Source organism: Sciurus vulgaris (genome assembly GCF_902686455.1).
Source record: "Sciurus vulgaris genome assembly, chromosome: X".
Lineage (NCBI taxonomy): Eukaryota > Metazoa > Chordata > Mammalia > Rodentia > Sciuridae > Sciurus > Sciurus vulgaris.
Window position 1 is genome coordinate 95371711 of NC_136471.1, and position 13058 is coordinate 95384768.

Consider the following 13058-nt stretch of genomic DNA (forward strand, 5'->3'; position numbering starts at 1 on the left):
CAGAATCAACTTCGCTCTTCCAGTCCTGGGGCCATGGGGTTCATTTCTGTCATTCCTGCACGAAAACCCCAAAGTTATGTGGATAGCCTGTCTCTCTGTACCCCTCCCTCTCTCCCAGCTTCCCTTTCTTCCTTTACTATTATTATTATTATTTTGAGACAGGTTCTCACTATTCAGGCTGATTTTGAACTCCTGAGCTCAAATGATCTTCCTGACTTAGTCTCCTAAGCTCACAGCTTCCTTTTATATTATTTATTATATTTATATGATTTATTATTGTTATTTATTAAACACCTACTGTGTCTCTGTCTTGGTGCCAGATGCCACACAAAAATATCAGAAAATATATTCTCTTACAGTTCCACAGGCCAGCAGTCCAAAGGCAAGGTGTTGATAGGGCTGTACTCCCATAGGCTTGAGTGTAAAATCCATTCCCTGCCTCTTCCAGTTTCCAGTGGCTGTCAGCCTCCTTGGCTTGTGGCCTCATTATTCCAATCTCTGCCTTCATGGCCACATTAGCTCCTCCTGTGTGTGTGTGTTCTAGTCTTCTGTCTGTAAAATCTCCCTCTGCTTCCATTTTATAAGAACACTTGTGGGGTCTGGGTGTATGGCTCAGTGGTAGAATGCTTGCCTAGCTTGTGTAGGCCCTGGGATCCATTCCCAATACCAAAACAAAAAAATAAACAAAATGCTTATGATCACATTTAGTGCCTAGCAAGATGACCTCTTCATCTCCAGATTCTTAAGTGATCCTGCCTGCAGTCTTTTTCTTTTTGCCATGAAAGATCACATTCATAGTTTCAAGAGTTAGGAGTGTGTGTGTGTGTGTCTGTGTCTGTGTTGCTGGGACCTATGTGACCAGCCTCCCTTCCCAGGAAGAAGAGCAGTCTTTGAGCCAGAGTTTACACCAACACAAGTCAACATGGGGTGATGGTAAGAAGCTGTTCTCTAAGTGGGGCACAGTGGTGTATGCCTGTAATCTCAGCTACTCCAGAGGCTGAGGCAGAAGATTGCAAGTTCAAGGCCAGCCCTGGCAACTTAGTTAGACCCTGTCTCAAAATAAAAAATAAAAAGGCTAGAGATAGAGATGTAGGTCAATAGCAGAGTGCCCTTGGGTTTAATCCCCAATACTGCAACACAAACAAATAAGAATCGGGCCTCTAGGATCATGGGCTTGGACTGGAATCATAACTCTGTTACTTACTGGCTGTTTGACCTTCAGTAAGTTTTACTTGGGCTCTCTGAAGTGTCCTGTGTCCTTCACTCAACAAAGGTGCAGGTGCACGTGCTTTGCAAAAGGTAACCATGACGAGCACAAAAAATATCCCACCAGCCTCTTGGCCATAAGAACCTGGGGCTTCCAGCCCAGTGCCTACCAGATTGAATCCCATCTCTTTTGTGAGTTCATCTATTGTCTTAATTATTGGTCAAGCTTGTTTGAGTTGCTGGTTCAGACAAATGCATCTTCTCTGATAAAAGTTTTACATAACATTTTTTAACTTAGAGAATCATGAACTTTTATTTTTTTCACTGCTGGTTGTTTGTTTTTTGTTGGTACCAGGGATTGAAATCAGTGGACACTCCACCACTGAGCCACATCCTCACCGCATTTTGTATTTTATTTAGAGACAGGGTCTCACTGAGTTGCTTAGGGCCTCACTTTTGCTGAGGCTGGTTTTGAACTCTCAGTCCTCCTGCCTCAGCCTCCTGAGTCGCTGGGATTACACTGTGCCCAGCTGTAGTGCTGGTGGGAACTCGGGGCCTTGGGCATATTAGGCAAGTGCTCCACCACTGAGTTACACAGCCAGCCCAACATAGAGAATCATACGAAGTTTGGAACATAGAGGATGTTGTCTGGAAAACCTTCCGGGGGGGGGGGGGGTTAGCAGTCTCTATGATAGGTACAGCAATGCCCCCAACCCCAGAACCTATGAATATGTTATGTTTTGTGGCAAGGGGGATTTAATATTACACATGGAATTAAATTGCTAATCAGTTGACCTTAAAATAGAGAGGTTATGCTGGAACATCTGACAGGTTTTATGTAATCACAAAGTTCCTTAAAATAAAGGACCAGGCATAGTGGCACATGCCTGTAATCCTAGCAACTGAGGCAGAAGGACAGCAAGTTGCCAAATCTGGGCAATTTAGCCACAGTCTATCTCAAAATAAAATTTGAAAAAGGGAGGCTAGAGTGTAGCTCAGTGGAAGAGTGCTTGCCTAGCATGCTCCAGGTCCTGGGTTCAATCCTCAGCAACACACACACACACACACACACACACACACACACACAAAGTTAAAGATGCATAAGGGCAGAAAAGATACAACATAAGAAGAGCTTAACTGCAGTTCCTAGTTTTGATGGTGGGGGAAGGGGTCATGAGCCAAGGAATGGAGGGAAGAATGTCTTAAAGCTGAAAAAGGCCAAGAGACTGATTCTCTCTCAGACCTGTTAGAAGGGAACATAGCCCAGTGTTGGATTTCTGACCTCCAGAATGGTGTGATAGGAAATTCATGTTGTTTTAGGTCACTAAGTTTGGTAATTTATTACAGCAGCAATAGGAAACTGACACAATGTCCATTTGTTTTTCTTCTCTTAATCCCTTTGAAGAAAAACTTAACACCTTTTACTTAAGCTAACACAGTATGTACAGTCAGTATGGTCATTTCTCTAAATTGCTTTTGTTTCTGTTTCTGTTTCTCTGACCTTCAGTCCAACAGGGGTCTCAACTTCTATCTGTGTCTATGGAGACAGAGTGGCATGAGTGGTGGCTGTTTCTTGGAAGTGGAATTTAGAGTGATTTTTTTTTCCCCTGCAGTGCTGGGAATCAAACCCAAGGCCTCACATATACTAGGCAAGCATTCTACTACTGAGGTACATCCCCAGCCATAGAGTGACATTTTTTTAAGTTTTCATCTTTTTGTTTTTTCTGCATTTTTTGCATTTTTCATAACGAACAGACATTATTAACTCTCTCTCTCTCTTTTTTTTTTGCCAAGTAATAAGGTCATGGCTATGCATTTATATTGCCAAAGACTGTACTGATTCCCATGGTAGCCATTTATTGGACATCCTGTCCATCTTTGGTGAGGTCTCCCCAGAAACCTACAGCCCAGAGCCAACCACCCTCTCCTATTCCTCCATCTTGGGTACATAGAAGAATTCATATCTGGATATTATAGATTGAACCATGTCCCCCTCAAAAGCATATGTTGACAACCTAAACTCCAATATACTAGAATATGACTGTATTTGGAGAAAGGGCCTTTGAAGAGGTAGTTGTGTAAAAGCAAAGCTGGTAGATCAGGCTTTACTGCAATCTATCATATCCTAATTACAACTTCTGTGTGTTGTTTCTTTCATTTTTAAATACACACACAAACTCACACACACACACACACACACACATATATATATATATATATTTTTTTTTTTTAGTTGTAGGTGGACACAATACCTTTATTTTATTATATGGTGCTGAGGATTGAACCCAGTGCCTCACGCATTCCAGGTGAGCACTCTGCCACTGAGCCAAAACCCCAGCCCCCTTTCTTTCCTTACTTACTCACTCATTTACTTATTTATATATTTATCTTTGCAGTGCTAGGAATGGAATCCAGGACCTTGTGCCTGCTAGGGAAGCACTCTACCACCGAGCTACATCCCCAGACTAGACAAATTTTCAAATGTGTTATATTCTGAGAGAGATAATTTAATTCCTCAGAGATATTTTATTTTTACTGTTGTGAGCCTTCCAACAAAACTGTGACCCTCTGAAAAATCACAATGGTCTTTATGAGTCCCCATTGGACTGAAGGAAAAAGAGGCTCATGGGGTACACATGACTTAGTCAAAAACCCACAGCTAAAATATGAACCTCTAGACTCCATGCCTGAACATGGCATAGAAGCACTGAGATCAGGAAGATCTGGGAAAGAGGCCAGGGCATTCATCTTCCTATCTAGGACATAGTCCATCACATCAGTTTTCTTCTGGAAACATCGCATTTGGGTTTGGCCCTGATCTCTAAGATGACCCTATCCTATGATTCATAGAGCCTTTTATAAGTAACAAAAGGCACAGTAGACATTAGTTTAAATGTTGCTAATGTTGCCTGGTTACGGTGAGTGGCGTAGGCTTGAAATTTCAGCTACTCAGGAAGCTGAGGCAGAGGATCACAAATTTGAGAGAAACCTCAGCAACTAAGCAAGACCCTTGGCAACTTTGGGAGAACTTGTCTCAAAAAAAAAAAAAAATAAGACTGGGGGTGTAGCTCAGTGGTTAAGGGTTAAGTGCCCCTGGGTTCAATGCCCAGTACCTAAATAAATAAATAAATTTAACTTAAAAAGGACAGGCATTGGCTCAGTGGCAGAATGTTTGTCTAGCATGTGCAAGGGCCAAGAAAAAAAAAATGCTAATGTTAGTTTCACAAACTGAAACCAAACTGAATCATTCCTGCTTCTCTACATCAATTCAAACATTTTGCAGGCAGGAAGATTTTTAAGTTAGTTGACACATAATATTTGTACATATTTATATGGTCCAATGTGATATTACATACATGTATATAATGTGTAATGGACAAATCAGGGAAATCAACACATATGTCACTTCACATCTCAAACATTTATAATCTGTTCATGGTGAGAAGGTTTTTTGGGTTTTTTTCCTTTTTGCAGTACTAGGGATGGAACCCAGGGGCACTCTACCACTGAGCTACATGCCATACCCTTTTAAACTTTGAGATAGGTCTTGGCAGATGTTCCAGGCTGGTCTGGAACTTGCTATACTCCTGCCTCAGCCTCCTGAGTCTCTGAGGTTATGAATGTGTACCACCATGCCTGACATTAAGAGATTTAAAAAAAATTTAGGGCTGGGGGTATAGCTCAGTGATAGAGTACTTGTATGCATGAGGACCTGGGTTCAATTCCCGCTACTGAAGAACTAATATTTTATTTTTTAAAATCAATTAGTTAATTTTCCTGGTACCAGGGATTGAACTCAGGGACGCTTAACCACTGAGCCACATTCCTAGCTCTTTTTTTTACATTTTATTTAGTGACAGGTCTCACTGAGTTGCTTAAGGTCTCACTAAGTTGCTGAGGCTGGCTTTGAACTTGTGAACCTCTTGCCTCAGCCTCTTGAGCCACTGGGATTGGAGGCATGCACCACCACACCCAGCTGATACTGTATTTTCAATAACAAGCATTGTTCACTGAGGTACTATTCACAAGAGGTAATATATAGAATCAATCCAGGTGATCAACAATAGATAAATGAATCAAAAAGTGTGTATGGAGTATTACTCAGCCTTAAAGAATGGAACCCTGTCTTTTACAAAATGGATGTGTTGCGTAAAACAGACTGGTCCAGAATTAGCAAGCAGCACTCAGAGGAGAACTCTTATTTTATGCTGATGGGCCCAGAGGAAAACAAAAACTCCAAATTCTGAACCCTGATTCACAGTTTCTCACAATATTTATAAATTATTTGATGTCATCTTATACCCATCCTATCATTGGGGCTTTTTCCTCTTTTGAAAAAAAATTCCTCATCTACGTGGCTAAAGGCCTTTTGCAGGGTCTCTATCATAAAGCATGCTCACAGAACAGATAATAAGAAATGGCTCTTTTCACAGGCATCTGTTAACATATCAAGAGGGAATAGTCAGACTCTTTGGGCAGTTATTTACAATGCAAAAGGTAGGGAACCATGGTTAATTAGGTTTCCTGGACAAAGGCTGAGAGAGGGGAGTAGAACTCACCCCTTCCCCGACACTGGTTTCTTACCATAAGGTTTTTGTAATTTCATTTCACAACCAGGTCTGGTTTTGCCATCACACATGAAATTGGAGAACATTGCGTTAAGTGAAATAAGCGAGATATGAAAAACCAAAACAAGCACTGGATGCTCTCTCTCACACATTGAGGCTGGATTTGATTAACATGTTTTATTTAGATATTCCTATTATGGCCCAGTTTTTCCTTTCCTTTCTTTTCATTTTTGGAACTGGGGATTCAACCCAGGAGCACTCTACCAGTGAGACATCCTCAATCCTTTTTTTTTTTTATTTTGTTTTGAGACAAGGCCTTACTAAGTTGCTTAGAGCCTTGCTAAATTGCTGAGTCTGGTCTCAAACTTCCAATCCTCCTGACTCAACTTCCCAAGTCACTGGGATTACAGGTGTGTGCCACCTTGTCCAGCTGTGACTCAGTTTTTTTTAATGTTTATACATATTTTTAGTCATTGATGAAACTTTATTTATTTTTTTAATATGTGGTGCTGAAACTCGAACCCAGGGCCTCACACATGCTAGGCAAGCGCTCTACCACTGAGCCACAGCCCAGCCCCTATGACTCAGTTTTTCAATGAGGATTTAAACCACCAATACTATCATTAAGAGTTACATTTATGTTCAGAAAATATTCACTAAATCATACCCAGGCTATAGAGGGGGGTTGGGGACATGCGTGGCCCGGGGCATCAGGGAGGTATGAGTGGCTTGGTGAGGGCAGATCCCTTGGAGAAGGGATCCAGGACTTACCTGCAAGCTATTGCTCCATGTAGAGCATGAAGAATGTGGGGTGATGTGCCAACTCCCTAGTTGGTGTCTGAGAAATATGTAGCCACATTTTGAAACAGACTGAAATTAAAGATAACCTCCTGATAACCTTTACTGCATCCCATAATTCTTCACACTGAAAGTAGAGGTTGAAGGGCTCCCCTTACCCACCCCTGCCCCTGGGACCCTGGACCCCCTGCCTGGCTGGTGCCAAGGAAGCTAAGAGTGAAACTTGCCCCTGCTCCACCTGTCTAGCACAGCTAACTAAATCTGCATATGTATATTCCTGTCTTTTGTCTCATTTTGCTGCCTCTTCTCTTTTGAAAGCTCTCCTTTCCCCAGAGCCTCAAGAAGCTGGACATTTTTAAACAAAATTTCTTCTATTTTGCTTCACTGGTTTTAAGACAGACCGATTTTCCTGCCAATTTACCTTTGAATATGTGTGGAATAACCAGCAGTGTGGCCTAACCTTTTCTCCTGAAGGATAATAGTACCACCCAGTAACAACCTCTCCCTGACCTTTCTAAATTTGCAGAGAGCCCATTTGGCAGGAAAAGGTGAAATAAAGAAAGAGGTGGAAATGGAGTCAGGGGAATGAAAATGGAGTCGGCCCCAGCATGTCTCAAACTTGAATGTCTGCAGAAACATGTTTTTTCATAATGGAGGCCTACTTGGGAGAGGGCACAGACCAGCATGGGGACTGCATGATGTATCTAAAGGGGCTGCCATATCAGCTCCAGCCTACTGTTATTGTCCAGGTAGTCAGATCTTCCAATGTCTCAACAAAAGCCAGACACTAAAATTTATTAGAGAATCTTAAAGTTTTAAATGTTGCCCACTAATTAAATATTTTTAAAAATTCTTTGTAGCCAACAGACAAGTGGGCAAAAGATTGGAACAGGCAAACTGCAGAAGGGGATGTCCAAAAGTCCAGTCAACATAGGAGAGATGTTCAACTTCATTCCTCAACAGGAAAAAGAAGTCAAAAGCACAAGGGGAACAGCAAATACCACATTGGTAATTTTTAAAAAAATCTAAGCCCAGAGGCTGGGGACATAGCTCATTGGTAGGGTGTTTGCCTAGCATGCACAAGGGCCTAGTTCCATGCTCAGCAGAAACACACACACACACACACACACACATTTAAGCCCAGCACTGTGGAGTTCACCTGTAGTTCCAGCTACTGGAGAGGTGAGGAAGAAGGATGCTTTAATCCAGGAGACTTGGGCCTGCCTGGGCCCTTATCTCAAATAAAATGTAAAATGTGTGTGTTTAAAATGATACAACTGATTTGGTAAATCATTTGGAATGATTTAATAAAGTCTTAAGTACTGCATCCCCAGTGTCTTAGTCCATTATTTCTGTTGCTAATAATACAATACCACAGACTAGGTAATTACAAAGAAAAGAGCTTATTTAGGCTCATGGTTCTGGTCCACCATCAAGGGGCTGCACCTGGTGATGGCCTTCTTGGTGGAGGGTTCTGAGGTAGGTAGGGCAGGACATTATATGGTGAGAGACAGAGGTAAGTGACCGGTACATAAGAGATCACATGATTAGCAAGGAAGAAAAAGACTGGGCAGGACGCTGGCTTGCTCTTTTTTTTTTCTGGTGCTAGGAATGGAGATGGATCCCAGGGTCTTGCTCATGCTAGGCAAGTCCTATACCACCTACCTACACACCTCATCCTTACTCTTATAACAACACACTGTCATGGGAAATAATTCAGCCATGGGAGACCTAACCCACTCCCTGAGACCAGCATTAATCCTTTCATAAGAGCAATCATGAAAAAATCACCTTCTGCAAGGCCCTATTCTTAAAGATCCCACTACCTTTCAATACCATTTTATGAGGGACAAAATTTTCAACACATGAACCTTTTGGGGACAAATCATATCCAAATCATAGCACCTGTCGATGTAGAAATTCCACTCTAAGAGAACAAAGAAGCAAATTGTGCAATAGTTACTGATGTAGAACAGAAGAGGCTGAACACCTGAGAAATTTTCAGGAAGCAGGTTTATTGGCTGAGGGTCCAGAGGGGCTATCACCTAAAATTTCTCTGGACCTGGAGTCTCGAAATTCTTTGAACTTTATACACAGTGGGAGGAGGGGTTTGAAGGTTTACATGACAATTGCTTTTTGTCTCCCCCTATTTTTTTAGATTTGTCAGAGATTTTACAAGTTTTATCACAAAGGCAAAAGTAACATCATCAAGTCTGCGGCCAAACAGCTTTTGCAAGACTGAACAATGTAGTCCTCACAAAAGATAGGAAGTTCTACCCCACATTGAGTTTTTTGCAGAAATTTTTGCTGATATACTTTTATAAAGCTTTCTATAAAGCTTTCTGAGAAGAAGAGGAACTTATATGTTACAAATATAGTGGGGGTTACTGCTCAATAATGGTAAGAGTCTTCTGGATGGGGGTCTCTGGTTTGCTTCACTACTAAATGGCAATAAGAATGAATAGCTACATACAACATATATGCATCTCATAGACATAATGTTGAGAAAAGGAGCAAGACAAGGTACATAATATATAAGTTCACTCATATACTGAATATAACTCACAGTTATATACTGTTCAAAACAGGCACTACTGGGGATTTGGGAGTGTAGCTTAGTGGTAGAGCGCTTGCCTAGCATGTGTGAGGTCCTGGGTTCCATGCATACATTTTTATATATGTATACATATATACATATAAATGTATTTATACCCACACACATATGTGCATGCTAGGCAGGTGCTCTACCACTGAGCTCTGTCCCCAGTCTTAAAATATTTATTTTTCATATTGAAGAAGGGAAAAGACTGTTTTGTGACCAAAATCCCAACTTTTGAACAAGTAACTACCATTAACTAGCAATAACTTCGGATTCATACACATGCTCTGAAAAATCAATCAACAATAGCTTCACGCCAGTCACTACACTTCTAAGAGTTAGCAAATCAATCATAGCCCCAAGCTTCAGAAAGTCAATAGATAAGTGAGTAACAGATTTGAACAGACTCATTAAAGAAGAGGATGCCCAAAAATCCAATAAATATGAAAGATGTTCAATCTCATAATTCATGGGGGGAAAACAAAATTACAACGAGGTACATCACAATGATGGTTATTTTAATGTGTCAACTTGAGTGGGTTAAGGGATACATAGATAGCTGAGAAAGCATTACTGTATTTCTGGGAGTGTCTGTGAGGGTGTTTCCAGAAAAGATTAGCACTTGAACCAGTAGACTGAATAAAGATAAGAAGATCCACCCTTATCAATGTGGGAAGGCACTATTCCATCTGTTGCAGGGCCACCTAAATAGAGCAAAACAATAGAGGACTGGTGAATTCTTTTTCTCTATTCTGGAGCTGGCATATCCACCTTCTCCTGCTTTGGGCCATAGAAGTTTCTGGTTCTTGGGCTTTTGGGCTGGAAGTTACACCAGTCCCCCTCTCCCTATGTTCTCAGGCCTTCAGAATGGAATGGGAATTATATTATTGGCTCCCTGGTTCCCTAGCTTGCAGAGAATAGATTATGGGACTTCTTAGCCTCTTCAATTGCATGAGCCAGTTATGATGAGTCCCCTCTTATCTCTACCTACCTACCTACCTACCATCATATATCTATCTTTTTTTTTTTTTTTTTTTTTTTTTTTTTTTTTTTTTTTTTTTTGCGGTGCTGGGGATCGAACCCTGGGCCCTGTGCTTGAAAGGTGACTTTACTGACTGAGCTATCTCCCCAGCCCCATATATCTATCTTAATGGTTCTGTTTCTCTGAGAACACAGCTAATACAATCAAATAATATTGGATTGGTAAACTTTTTATCTTTTATTTTTGGTACTAGGGATTGAACCCAGGGTCACTTAACTACTGATCCACATCCCCACCCATTTTAAATTTATTTTGAGACAGGGTCTCACTAAGTTGCTTAGGGTCTTGCTAAGTTGCTGAGTCTGGCCTTGAACTTGTGATCCTCCTGACTCAGCCTCCTGAACCACTGGGATTACAGGTGTGGCCCACTGTTCCTGACTGGTAAACTTTATAAAAATGTATAATTTTCACACACAGATACTAAGTCTAAAACTCACAATTTTATCATAATTTCAATAATATAATAAATAAGAAATGTAATGTCTTTGTCCTGGTAGGGATTACTTTTTCCTCCAGTGCTGGGGAATGAACTTTGTGCCTTGTGCATGCTTTTCCCCCAGCCCCAGGATTACTTTTTTTATTTCTCTCTTGCTCTCTATTTCTTTTTGCTATTGAACCTTGAAGCCTGATGTGCTTTACCACTGAATCCACCTCCCCAGCCCTTTTTTTATTTTTTATTTTAAGACTGGGTCCTGCTAAGTTGTTAAGGTTGGCCTTCAAATTGCAATCTTCCTGCCTCAGGCTCCCAAGTTGCTGGGATTACAGGCATGGGCCACTGTGCCCAGCTAGGATTACTTTCTTAATGGTGATGTCCCTCACTTATTTGGGGTCTATGTCCAGATTTACTTATGGGAATGTGTCACAAGTTATGACATCTTTGTTCTCTGGTGGGACTATCTCTGGGCGTGTGATCTCTGAAATATTTTAGAGGTCTGCATCTAGTGTATAAAGTCTATGAGGTGTTGGGTATCTAGGTTCAGAGTTATGGTTTCATATTGTCTCAGTGTGCTTGTTTTCCTAGCTCATGTGGATTCAGAGTTACATGATGGAAGGTTTTTGAGTAATTTTGGTTGTTTCCAATTGTGAAGTTCCTGATCTTCTTGGTGGACTCAGTTCTAGAGAGTATTATGTCTAATTTATTCAGGGCGTTTCCAGGCAGCAAGGTCCCTGAGTTTTATCAGTGTCTCTTCTCCAAGGTGTGAGGTGTCTGTGTTCTTTTCTTTTTCTTTTTTTTCTGGTACTGGGGATTAAACCCAGGGGTGCTTAGCCACTGAGCCATATCCTCAGCCCTTATTATTATTTTTAAAAATTTTGAGACATAGTCTCATGAAGTTGCTTAGGGCCTCACTAAGTTGCTGAGGTTGGCTTTGAACTTGTGATCCTCCTGTCTCAGCCTCCTGAGTCACTGGGATTACAGGTAAGTGCCACCATGTCTGGTGAGTGTCTGTGTTCTTGAGTATAAAATCTCTTGGGGGGTTGCTTTTAGGTTCTGAAGTCTGATCTATTTATGAGTCTGTGTGCTGGCTTGTGAGTTCTCTAAAATGGTTCTGTGTGTGTGTGGTATGGGGGGGAGGGGTTGTCCAGGATTTTCCATGTGCCAGGGAAGTTCTTTACCACTGAACCACATCTCTAGCTCTCTAAAATGTTGTTTTCAATTTTTCAATTTTAATTTATTTTAATGTAATTATTTTTTGGTTTGAACCCAATGGCACTTTACCACTGAGCAACATCCCCATTCCTTATAATTTATTTTTATTTTTTTGAGACAGGGTCTCTGTAAATTGCTGAGGGTTTCACTAAGTTGCTGCAGCTGGCATCAAACTTGTGATCCTCCTGCCTTGGCCTCCCAATTTGCTGGGATTACAGGTGTGAACCATTGCACCCAGCCCTATACAATATTTTGAACTCTAAGTCCAAGATATGTGGTCTCTATGTTGTGAGATCTGCATCCCAGGTTTAGTGGTGTCTGTAATGTATGAGGCCCTCTGTTACAGGGTGTTAAGTCTCAGAGCTGTTTTGGAACCTTCCTATGAGGGTTTGAGGTTTCTTTGATTTTTTTTAATATCTGTGTTCCTGGGGGCATTATGGAAGTTTGGGCTCTTTGAGCTGTTTAAATGTTAAGATCTCAGAATACTTTGCAGGGCTGGTTCTCATATTATGAGGTCTTTAAGCATTTTTCCCAATTGCTTTCCCCCCATTAGCAGCATGTCTTTTAGGCAGAACCTCTATCCAGTACAGGTGTCACCCTCATTCTGTTCGTGTCCAGGCCTCTGAATTGTTTGGGGGACTGTCAAGTATATGAGGTACGTTCAGATTTTCTACCTGTATCTCAGTTGCTGAGGTCTCTGAGCTGTTTTTAAGGTCTATGTCTAAGGTATGAGGTATGTGAGTTGTTTGGAGTCAGTATCCCAGTGTGGAAGTTCCCTGAGGTGTCAAGGACTCTGTGTCCCTGAGTATGAGGTTTCTGAAATTTTGGCAGGCGTTTGTTACCAGAGGATGAGGTATATGAAATGTTTGGGTATCTGTTACATTATGTGACTTATCTGAAGTTTTTGCCAATTTTTGGCCAGAGTATGAGGTCTCTATGCTGTTTTGTGGTCTGTGTCCACAGTGTGAGATCCCTGAACCATTTTTGATTCTGTGACATGGTGTGAGGTCTAAGAGTTCTCTCATGCTCCCTGAGCAATTATGTGAAGTCCCTGAGCCATCTGCAGTATGTTTACAGAGGTGAGGTCTTATTCATTTGCACAGTCAACTGGAACTTTATGATATAAAATGAATCACCTTTATCCCCCACCCCTTGTTGACCATTCCTCCCATTCTTTACAGTACCTTGCACATGCTA